This window comes from Ascaphus truei, chromosome 7 (assembly GCF_040206685.1).
Source record: "Ascaphus truei isolate aAscTru1 chromosome 7, aAscTru1.hap1, whole genome shotgun sequence".
NCBI lineage: Eukaryota > Metazoa > Chordata > Amphibia > Anura > Ascaphidae > Ascaphus > Ascaphus truei.
Genome location: NC_134489.1, coordinates 100,656,483 through 100,668,483, shown reverse-complemented (window position 1 = coordinate 100,668,483; position 12,001 = coordinate 100,656,483). Strand labels below are relative to the sequence as shown.

Below are 12,001 nucleotides of genomic sequence, written 5' to 3'. Positions count from 1 at the left end.
TTATCCCTATAAAACCCCTTATTGCCCCAGATAATTCACCACTGGCTGCACAGTTGAGCCATTCTTCAAGATGTATTTAAACCCTTACACCCGGAACACCTCAACCAGCGCGTGTAATACAAACACCAAGACAATTAAAATGGATTAGTCATTAGTGAGAGGAGCAGGAGGGGAACTTATACGGTGACAAATACCATGTGACATTAGCGATCGGTTACATTTGGGACCAGATTTCAAAAAGTTCCTCCTAAAAGCATTTAATTATATGAGGTGGTCACCAGTCACTGTGCAGGCCAAGAGGTTTAATCTTGGTAAGAAGGGGCATGGTAACAATGAGATACAAATCATTTCCATAGAAGTTCTAACGAGATACTACAGGTTCCTGTGGGAAGAGGTTCAAGCAGTAAGTGCTGCTTCTGTTTTTGCAGTGAGGGGTTGATGGATTGCATGAGGGTCCCCACAGTTCCTGAAACAAACCCCAACAAATCTCAGGAACTGTTTCCAGGTGGTCAATGACCGGGGTTCAGTTCAAGAGGACCCCCTAGTAAATTTTACAATCAATGACCAAATCCAATAACAGGATTATAAAAGTTAAATATCTTTCCATGCTCGTGCCCATTGTGTATATTCTAAAAAATGCCACATGCTAAAAATATCAGATTACTCAGAAGTAAAACCAATCAATAATTAAGCTTTGTTACAGTATAATTAAAACCCCTAATGCATTTTAACACAACAGCTGCCCCGGCTTTGGTGCCTTCAGATAGCGCAGGCAGAGACCTGTAGGTAGCACATGTCACGGCAGTGGGGGGGGGGGGGGGGGGGGTCTTCCTGCTGGGGATGGCGCTTCACTTGTTATACAGGGAGAGCCCTGCAGGAGAATAGCTTCTTGTAGAGGGAGTTCATGGCCAAACCAGACAGACCCAACGCTGGCTGCACCTGCCTCAAAAGATCATTCAAATGGGAGACATTTTGGGAACTGCTACACGAGTCGTTCATTTCAATCACTTATCACAACCTTATCCAGGGCAATGTCAGGTTATGTCTCTTGTAACTTATCCCTGGAATGTGCAGTCCTGTCTCTGGCAGCAGGACCAGAAATATCACAATGTTTAGGGGAGGAGGGACAAGCTGGGCCAGGTCACACGGTCTTTAAAGTAACGTACCGTGTTGAAGATCTTATTACTAAAGGTGTATATGTGTCCTTAGTGCAGCTTTTTATTCAATAGAATGCAGCATGTACAGAACGTTAGAGACCTCACAGGTGTAGGTGCGCAGTACACACGGGACAGTAAATAGGTATCACTGTGCACCAAATATACAATCAGTTTCTAAATCAGGATGCCAGTTCTAACAGAAGTATTTGTAAACCCTTTCATATCCTTTTGCCCCTGTTCTGTATGTGGGGAAACTTACACAAAATGTAGATGGGAAAAAGTTTTGCGGACACCAGCCATAACGGGGGCGGCGTTTGCTCGTTATTACCTCACCACTGACATTTGCCACAATAAATTAGTTACAAAATTACTGATTTTATTGAAATTGACTAGAACAAAAAAAAAAAAATTCAGACACGATGTAGATCTAAATACATAGAAATAAGCAAAACATTTGGGATACAATTACTTTAAAAGCGATTTTAGCTATTTAAAGCCAGTTACATGAATACTGCAATTAAAAATAAGTGGGACTGCTCAATTTATCTGATAAGATTGCTGGTATACAAAGCCATATTTATATTAAAAAATAAATAAAAAAAATTAAGAGCTTCCCATTGTCACTACACATGCAGCCAAAATGACACAGCTCCAGTCTCCATACTCGTCACTTCCACAAAAAGGGTCACAGGATTGATATTTTGCCATTGCGTAGGAATCAGACTTTACGTCACTTTAAATCCTGTAGACTGAAAGCAGCAGATCCACAGCATCTGGGGGGAGAAAGATTGGCAAGTGTTACACAATTAAGATGTTTAAACTTCCACATACCCTTATCCTAAGAGGAGAGTTTATTTTCTACTTTTGCAGAATGCAAGAGGCAGGTGCTGCTGAGGTCAGTTTTAATGTCGCTTCAAGGAGTTTTGTCATCATGCCTCCCACAGAGAGAAAACTGCTAGAGGAAGCACTGTAATTCGGCCTTTTCTGTCATCATTCCTCAGCCAACTACAACTCTCCCACTCCAATTAATTTAGTTACTATAAAGAGAAGAAACAAAATACGCACATTACCTGCAGCTTCTGGGTTGGAATCCCAATGTAACAGCAACTGGAAGTTTTCCTGTCCTGGTTATGTAATCTGGGGGCCCAATAACCTGTAGTGGGGAGGGAAGCAGCATTAGAAAGCAATGCAAGAAACACCAAGAGGTTGCCCCAATATTGGTGGCATCCAAACACATGGGTACATATTTAATGACACGGCACCATGTTTTAGGACCATGAAAAGTAACAAGTTAACTTTATGTGCTACAAATATTGAAGTATACAATTATTGTGCCTGTACCGCTCTTAAATCTAGGGTTCCTTGAAGTTTGTGTAATTATAAAGTTGCTCAAGAACAAGATTAAAATGTGACCAGGTCACGCGTTCTAACCATCATTGCCCCCCAGAAAAAGCCCAGCAACAATTCTTTGTAGTAGTTAGACATCTTTCCCCAAGGAGATGGGCTGTACCAGTTGCCAAACAGGGGTCATATGAAGACTACAGATCCTGGGCACTACTGCTAGTGATGGTGTTAAACAGTGGAGATTTATCTGGTGGTGTGTAAAAAAAATAAATAAAATTATAGTGAAAAAGGAGCAGAGTGTGGGCCCAGTGCACGAGAGAAACAAATAAGCTTAATTCATGATCAAGCGCAACAGAAGCAAAATTTCTGTGGACCGTATGCTCTTGTAGTGGAGACCTTGCATGCCAGACGCCCTTTATTCTGCTACCAAAGATTTGCACTTTGGTGCGTTCACAGCAGCATAGCAATGTGTTCTGAATTGCAGATTCGGATATTCTTTTTATACAATAAAATCAAATGTTTTACTTACTTTAGTGCACCAGTCTCCCTGTTCTTTATGTTAACTGCCATAACCAGTCAGGAGATGCAAAGACATCTGCAATGAGATGTCTCAATCCATGGGGTCCACGGTCCTCACCAACACATTCCAGTACTGAGGTGTCTAGCAACAAGACAATGAAGTTGGCCTTTAACCAGAAAGACACGATCAATACAAGACCGGCTGGAGAACTAAGCATGCTGCTGCCAGGGTCAGTTCTGTTTTCGCTTCAAGGAGATTTGTCATCGTGCCACCTTGTAGAGAGAAAACTGCTCAAAGGAGGCGCTGCAATTCGGCCTTTAATGTCATAATTCCCAAGCAGCAGTATGTTAGCGCTCCCAAACTGGAGGTGTTAGGAAGAGGCCAGACCACAAGTAGTACAAATCCTACTGCCCAGGACAACCCATCCTCTTCCAAGGAAAGTAGCAGCCACAAAGCCGATCGATTTCCAATAACATAATTTGTACAAGATTTTCTTGTGCATAAAATTGAGACTGTGGGTCTCATCACACCTCTAGTTGCTAGTTAAATGGAGGATGGGGCATAATTTGAATGTGCTGCTGAAAGTTACAGGGATGGCAGTACCCAAATTAGTAAAACCTTTTGTACATCTTTCAGATTTTGCCGCTAGAGGGGCCAGCAACGCATTGCCTACCCATAACTCAACTTACTCAGACCGATGGTAAGGAACCCAGAGACAGTTCAGCTGTACCGAGGTTGGCTTCAGGTTCACAGGAATCTCTGTAAATGGCATGCAGCCGCCTCCAGCTCCTACATGAAGAAAAGATTTAATTCCTCAATCAGCTTCTGCTCATAACCCAATCGGAGATTCCGGTTAGCAGGAAATAAGTGAACAGATTAAGGGATTGTAAGCCTTTAGACAGCCATATAAAGGTTAGGGTATGTCTGGCCCAGAATAGGTTTGTGATATTCCAGAATTTATTAGTTACAATAATGCCAACGGCAGATTCATTAGCAATAAGTGACAGTAGTGGCAAGGGAAGCAGGAGTGATTGCAATGAAATACATGACCTGAATGTAACAACTTCATTAAGCAGTGGAAGGCATGAGAATCTACAGCGTCACCAATAACTCTCCTACTTGCTGTCCTGTATGTATTCTCAGCCTACCTTTCACTCCCCTCATTTGTATGTATTAATCCCATAAAGACTTCTAGACGGACACCTACCCAGCCCTCTCCCGCCTCCTCCTCACATCCTACATCTGCAGAGTCAGAGGCCTTAGGAATAGGGGAGAGAGCCGCAGGTACAGCATCTTGTAAAGAGATGCAGTAACATGTTAAAGTGCCTGGGAAAGACATTGCTAATCACTGCCAGGGAAGCGGCGGCCAGTGGGGGGGATCTCTACAGGATCTCCTGGAATGTCCACAACAGATCCCCAGATTGTAATGAGATCTGACTCTGCAAAACCATGTGAGGTGCCGCAGCCCCACCTGGGATACACACTGCTGCCCCCAGGGAGCCCTGTAACCTACCGGACACAATACCCGCGCACAGAGCCCTCTCTGTGCAGGTTACACAGCGGTTACTCACCATGCTGCTCTCCTGCGGGCCGCCATCTTGCTACATGCAGTCAGATCACGTGGTCTTTTGCTCCAAGTCACCCCCCCCGCCCCGAGGCGGAAGGATCTATTTAGGAAGGGGGGAAACAGGCTGGTAATGTTGGAAATATCTCTAGAAATATTATCTCTGCGCAGATAATTAAGTCGTTTCCATACTTTAGTGTTATTTTATGTCTGTGTCACAGAACACACTAAAGAAACCCTAAATCCTATTTGTATTAAAAGTGGAGGTCCCCCCCCCCCTTACCACAATGGTTGCGCCAAGTACATGAGGCGCATGTGCAGGGAGTGATACAATGAGGCTTATTACAGGGGGCAGCTCCCCGCCTCCCCAGCCTGGTGCTGACACTGCAGTTACCCAGCAGGGGGCTCTGTATGGGTGGGATATTTTGCTGGGAAGGAGAATGGGCACCTTATGTTCTGCCATGTCTCAGTGTCAGACTTTGGCCAGGGAGTGTATGATATAGTAGCTCCCAGTAGAACCTCCAATGTCCCCCAGAATAGGCATACATGCATGGTATTAAATCCCCCCACACATAGATCCTCCCCTTATAAATCCCATTGGGAGACAAGAGCTCTAAAATAAAGTCATTATATCCCCCAGTGTTATATAAAAGGCTGTAATAGTGTTATAACACTGCCATGTTTCTATTCATGATTTGTAGGTGCCTCAGTGAGGCTGTAATTGTGGTTATATTACTTGGTTGAAACATCCCCCACTGATATAAAGCAATAGAATATAACTGTATACTTACATCTACAAGTAGATCAGTTTTGCGCCCTTCCCCCAGTAACAGCGATAGGCTGGTCATCTAGGGCTGCCACGCGGACAGGACAGCCCATCAGGGTCACCAGAGATTCTGATCGGCCCTTTGTCACAGAGACACCACTGTACAATAGACCCCATTGTTTGAGCCTTTAGGAACAGCGGAGGCTTCTCATGGCCGACAGTGAAGTCGTATTGAAGATACTGCCACAACAGCTGTACCCCCATGTTCAGGTTTGTTTCAGCATTTAAAAGCCCAACCAAATGATACAATTACTGCTCTGAAAGCTGCAATCCCACCCATAAGACTCTCCTTTCCCTCCCCTACACGATAGGAACCATTGGGTCGCCAGAGCAGAACTGTGCTATTTTCAGCCACCTGAGATTGAAGCCGCCATTTTGTTTCTGCAGAAGGGGACTGTAAACCGTTACCTTTACCGGCAAAGCATCTCGGGAACCAAGTTATCCCCCAGAGCTGCACCACGGCTTTAAATTTGGGCAAGTCATGAGGCCCGGGTCACAGACTATTGCTGAAGGTCACAACCAGCATTAAGTGTTCCCCAGCAATTTTGTGATCCTTAACCTGTAGAAATAGAATTTTTGAAGATTTACTAGTTGACAAAACTTTAATAAATAAAACTGCAATCGAGGCATAAAATGGTGACCGACGGCATGTCTAAATCCAACAAAACAACCTAAAGATGGACTCGCTGCCTGTTAATATTCCTCCACTGGTTATGTTACCAAGTAATGAGTCCCCAGGCCCATCAAATGTATACTGATTTTGTAACCATTTTTAAAATGAAGCGAGTCAGTCATGCAGCATTATGTAAATTAAAAATATTTTTATTTCAACATTAAAATTATTTAAAAACAGCAATTTCACAGTTGGACGGGAAAAACCAGCGGTGTGGCAAATCCATAAAGCACCATCTTATGAGTCACTCTCTGAGAAATTGTCCAGTGGGTGTCAGGGGGAGTCACTCCCAGTTAGGAAATCCCATTAGACGTTTTCAATGGTAATTAACAGAACAAACATTATTCCCGAGAAGGCGGGGGTGAGGGCAGCTGCAATTACAGAGCCATAGTCCATAAACAGCAGCACTTTAGTCCAAAGAGATAAAAACCTCCGTCCACCTGACCTTGTGACACACAGAAAGTGTCCCACTTACGGGTTGGACGCCCCCACTGTAGGAACCGCACATCCCCCAGTGTACAGCAGTTTCAGGGCAGTCTGGACCTCCCGGCTGGTTATGGCGTTTCTCGTGTTATACAGAGAGAGTCTGGCAGCTTCTGCAGCAACGAGACTAAAACCGGCACTGCCGACTAGGCCTCTATTCCCAGGGTCCACAGCCCACCGACACCGGCTCATGTCTGGGTGTACCTAACAGAGACAGTTGTCAATAGCTCTCATCACAAACCAACAGGACATGCAATGTGACACCCCTCCAATCTGCAAGTCAGGCCTGGAGTCTCACCTCAAAGCACTGAAATCTCACAAAGCACTTTTTAAATTTAGGCCTGAGTGTACCTCACACCCGCACCGCTGTCCCATTAAACATGTTCTTTACTGCAGTTGCTCTTTTCGTGTTCTGCAAGTCTATTACTCAATTTAGCCCAGCAGCTCTGTAGGGCCGAGTCCCCAATTCCTATTGTTTAACACTTGTGAAATTTTGTATATTATTACCTCCTAGTACCAACTGTATAATTCTAGAAAGTATTGCATACATTAGTGGTGCTATAAAGAAGCAGACATTGATCCAGTTGTCCGTTTCTTATAAAGTAGAAGTAATTTTAACTTTAACAGCTACAAATGTTATATACACATTATCTAGGCTTAAAAATATAGTACAAATAGGTGTGCATATATAGTATCATTTTAATTCCCTTCAGGTTATGGATTGACCATAATACAGAGCACAAGTGTAAGTGTAGCTCCAACTAAAAATCTAAAACTTTAGGCCTAGATGTAGGAAACATTTACAAGCGATCCCTGATCGCAGGAGAATCACCTTCCCATAGACCAGAGGTGCTCAACTCCATTCCTCAAGCCCTCCCCCCTTTCCCCTCAACAGGTCAGGTTTTAGCTGCATGGCTAACATTTTAACATCACTATTATCCTAAATTATCTTTAAAGTAGCATACCCACCCCCTGCAGTCTGTGCTAGAGACCTACCTGCTTTATGGCTCTGTAGAGATAGTTGGAATATTCCTGCTTGTGTTTTCTTATGTTCTTCTTCTTCACTGGGACAAGCAGGGACACCTTCCTCACACTGGCACCCCCCACATTAGTCCTGGCCACTGCAGTAGCTTTCATCTTGGCTACTAAAAAGACACAACGTAGCCACCACTTGCACCTCCCATACATAATGTGTGCAAGTGTAAACCCAGGTATCTTAACCTAATATAACAGAAGATGGGTTCAGTTCCCAATAACAATGGACTATAAGGGATAATAGCATTACACGGTTCTAGGTCAGAAAACAGGTTACTGAGCCATGTGATTATTATCACCCATTTCCCAAGCTATACACAGGATACAGAGATTCAGAAAGCGCTTACAGATTCCTGGTGCAATGTCTATGTAGGAAGCGTGTTATTACATCACAGCCATACTGGTAAATACCCTCCCTATGTGCACATCTGAGCCCATTATCGTTCACAAGAGGGAACCTGACCCACTTACCACAAACACACCCAGCTCCTGTAAGACACACTCAACAACAGCCTCACTGGCAATGCCCCCAAGAAAAGCACTTTATATACAGCATGCACCTGTATACACCGCCCCTCACCCACTCATTGAATCACAAGCCTCAGCTGGGAGTCAGGGGCCCATTCAATCAATGTGATGGGATCTTCCTGCAGCCCAGGTTATACTCTGCAGATACATATGTGGTGCATTGGCCGTTCTGGCACTGAAAGAGTTAAACAGAGGACATGCTTGTAGGGCCAGTTATTAAAGTCTGCAAATTACCTACAGGGACCAAGAACTTGTGGGAAATGTGAGGAAGTATTTCCTCATGGAAAGAGTGGTGGATTAGTGGAATCGCCTCCCAGCAGAGGTGGTAGATACATTAAGGGAATTAAAGCGTGCTTGTGATAGACATAAGGTTATCATACATATAAAACAAAGCCAAGGACCAATTAGGGTCTGAGGTTATATTACAGATAGGAGAATGGGCAGATTAGGTTCCTATTTATTTGCCTTTAACGTTCATGTTTCTGTTTGTGTAACTCTAGGGTTTTGATTAATTGATTATCCGAATTGGGACCAGCCATATAAACCATGGTTAATATAAGGTAAATATTGGTAAATGAGGCAGTAATACAATGTTCCTTGTGACTGGCATCCAAGCCACGTAGAAACAATACTAGTGCAAACTATATAATGTCCATGTGATAAAATAAATAGTGTTATATTCACTTACATACTGCTCTATGGGCAGATGTTCCTCGCTCAGTTAACCTCTTCTTTCCTGGCTCTTCCAGCCATTGATTACGAGTTTGATTATCCAAAAATACTAGCTCCTTTGGGGTTATGTATACCCTGCACTACATTTTGCTGGTAACCATGCAGCTATAGTGCCTTATGCCCCCACTTCTAACTTAAAATGCCACAAAAGGTAAATTATCAGCACAGGTTTCATGCAGAACCCTGAAATCCAAGGGCAACGAATCCGTGAGATTTAGTCATTCAGGACTAAAAATGTAAAACTTGGGTGTCAGTGTGAGACTTTGTGATCATTAATTGCTGACCGTCGTCCAGCGATTCATACCTGGGAGGCCTCGGATATAAGGCAAGTGAGACCCAATCTTATTACTGTTGACATTTTTCAACGGAAAGGCAGAGATTGGCAGTTGCCTCATTTCTCTGGGTTTTGAAACAAATGATAATAATCAGATAATAATCATCTTCAAAAGCGAGATATTGGTGTAGTTTAAAAAAAAGTTTTAAGATTTATAACCTTTATTTAATCTATAAAAAATTAGCCTTAGGCAATAGGAGACAAATCATTACCAAGTAAGTATAAAAATACATTGAATTGGTACAAAAAACACAGAAAGTTATTTTTTGTGGGATCAACTAAAACATTCAGGGTCATTCAGTTTGTGTAAAGCAGCCAGTTATACGGAGAAGCAGTGTCATGTTTGTGTAAAGCAGCCAGTTATACGGAGAAGCAGTGCCATGTTTGTGTAAAGCAGCCAGTTATACGGAGAAGCAGTGTCATGTTTGTGTAAAGCAGCCAGTTATACGGAGAAGCAGTGCCATGTTTGTGTAAAGCAGCCAGTTATACGGAGAAGCAGTGCCATGTTTGTGTAAAGCAGCCAGTTATACGGAGAAGCAGTGCCATGTTTGTGTAAAGCAGCCAGTTATACGGAGAAGCAGTGCCATGTTCGTGTAAAGCAGCCAGTTATACGGAGAAGCAGTGCCATGTTCGTGTAAAGCAGCCAGTTATACGGAGAAGCAGTGCCATGTTTTGTGTAAAGCAGCCAGTTATACGGAGAAGCAGTGTCATGTTTGTGTAAAGCAGCCAGTTATACGGAGAAGCAGTGTCATGTTTGTGTAAAGCAGCCAGTTATACGGAGCAGTGTCATGTTTGTGTAAAGCAGCCAGTTATACGGAGAAGCAGTGCCATGTTTGTGTAACGCAGCCAGTTATACGGAGAAGCAGTGCCATGTTTGTGTAAAGCAGCCAGTTATACGGAGAAGCAGTGCCATGTTTGTGTAAAGCAGCCAGTTATACGGAGAAGCAGTGCCATGTTTGTGTAAAGCAGCCAGTTATACAGAGAAGCAGTGTCATGTTTGTGTAAAGCAGCCAGTTATACGGAGAAGCAGTGTCATGTTTGTGGAAAGCAGCCAGTTATACGGAGAAGCAGTGCCATGTTTGTGTAAAGCAGCCAGTTATACGGAGAAGCAGTGCCATGTTTGTGTAAAGCAGCCAGTTATACGGAGAAGCAGTGCCATGTTTGTGTAAAGCAGCCAGTTATACGGAGAAGCAGTGCCATGTTTGTGTAAAGCAGCCAGTTATACGGGGAAGCAGTGTCATGTTTGTGTAAAGCAGCCAGTTATACGGAGAAGCAGTGCCATGTTTGTGTAAAGCAGCCAGTTATACGGAGAAGCAGTGCCATGTTTGTGTAAAGCAGCCAGTTATACGGAGAAGCAGTGTCATGTTTGTGTAAAGCAGCCAGTTATACGGAGAAGCAGTGCCATGTTTGTGTAAAGCAGCCAGTTATACGGAGAAGCAGTGCCATGTTTGTGTAAAGCAGCCAGTTATACGGAGAAGCAGTGCCATGTTTGTGTAAAGCAGCCAGTTATACGGAGAAGCAGTGCCATGTTTGTGTAAAGCAGCCAGTTATACGGAGAAGCAGTGTCATGTTTGTGTAAAGCAGCCAGTTATACGGAGAAGCAGTGCCATGTTTGTGTAAAGCAGCCAGTTATACGGAGAAGCAGTGCCATGTTTGTGTAACGCAGCCAGTTATACGGAGAAGCAGTGCCATGTTTGTGTAAAGCAGCCAGTTATACGGAGAAGCAGTGCCATGTTTGTGTAAAGCAGCCAGTTATACGGAGAAGCAGTGTCATGTTTGTGTAAAGCAGCCAGTTATACGGAGAAGCAGTGCCATGTTTGTGTAAAGCAGCCAGTTATACGGAGAAGCAGTGCCACGTTTGTGTAAAGCAGCCAGTTATACGGAGAAGCAGTGCCACGTTTGTGTAAAGCAGCCAGTTATACGGAGAAGCAGTGCCATGTTTGTGTAAAGCAGCCAGTTATACGGAGAAGCAGTGTCATGTTTGTGTAGAGCAGCCAGTTATACGGAGAAGCAGTGTCATGTTTGTGTTTTGCCTCCCGCTTAATATCACTGGGCGTGTTTCCCGTGAGTAAGAGGCAGAGACACAGAGCTGCGTTTTCACCGCTCCCAGCCATCAAGTCCCTTTGATTCCACCAACAACTAGATAATAGGCCCAGTGTTATACTTGTTTACACAAGTCCCATGAACAGTATATTTGCTGGCACCAAGGCAAAGAGATCCTGTTGATGTTTATCCCTATAAAACCCCTTATTGCCCCAGATAATTCACCACTGGCTGCACAGTTGAGCCATTCTTCAAGATGTATTTAAACCCTTACACCCGGAACACCTCAACCAGCGCGTGTAATACAAACACCAAGACAATTAAAATGGATTAGTCATTAGTGAGAGGAGCAGGAGGGGAACTTATACGGTGACAAATACCATGTGACATTAGCGATCGGTTACATTTGGGACCAGATTTCAAAAAGTTCCTCCTAAAAGCATTTAATTATATGAGGTGGTCACCAGTCACTGTGCAGGCCAAGAGGTTTAATCTTGGTAAGAAGGGGCATGGTAACAATGAGAAACAAATCATTTCCATAGAAGTTCTAACGAGATGTTACAGGTTCCTGTGGGAAGAGGTTCAAGCTGTAAGTGCTGCTTCTGTTTTTGCAGTGAGGGGTTGATGGATTGCATGAGGGTCCCCACAGTTCCTGAAACAAACCCCAACAAATCTCAGGAACTGTTTCCAGAAGGTAAAGAACTGGGGTTCAGTTCAAGAGGACCCCCTAGTAAATTTTACAATCAATGACCAAATGCAATA

General features: G+C 43.7%; 1 long non-coding RNA gene and 2 other non-coding genes across 5 annotated transcripts; all 3 read right to left on the bottom strand.

Moving 5' to 3' along the window:
- Positions 1-1,552: 1,552 nt before the first annotated feature.
- On the bottom strand, positions 1,553-4,641 carry LOC142498577 (uncharacterized). 3 transcript variants are annotated; one of them, XR_012802491.1, is made up of 5 exons: positions 4,593-4,641; positions 3,711-3,810; positions 3,031-3,293; positions 2,228-2,310; positions 1,553-1,930 (listed from the first exon to the last, which is right to left on the bottom strand). It is a non-coding gene; the product is annotated as an uncharacterized LOC142498577 (long non-coding RNA). The 3 variants fall into 3 exon arrangements; XR_012802492.1 differs by having other exon boundaries at positions 2,223-2,310; positions 3,031-3,162; XR_012802490.1 differs by having other exon boundaries at positions 3,031-3,162.
- On the bottom strand, positions 2,047-2,159 carry LOC142500356 (small nucleolar RNA SNORD89). The gene has a single exon (XR_012802915.1). It is a non-coding gene; the product is annotated as a small nucleolar RNA SNORD89 (small nucleolar RNA).
- On the bottom strand, positions 3,245-3,359 carry LOC142500361 (small nucleolar RNA SNORD89). Its single transcript, XR_012802920.1, has one exon. It is a non-coding gene; the product is annotated as a small nucleolar RNA SNORD89 (small nucleolar RNA).
- Positions 4,642-12,001: the final 7,360 nt, after the last annotated feature.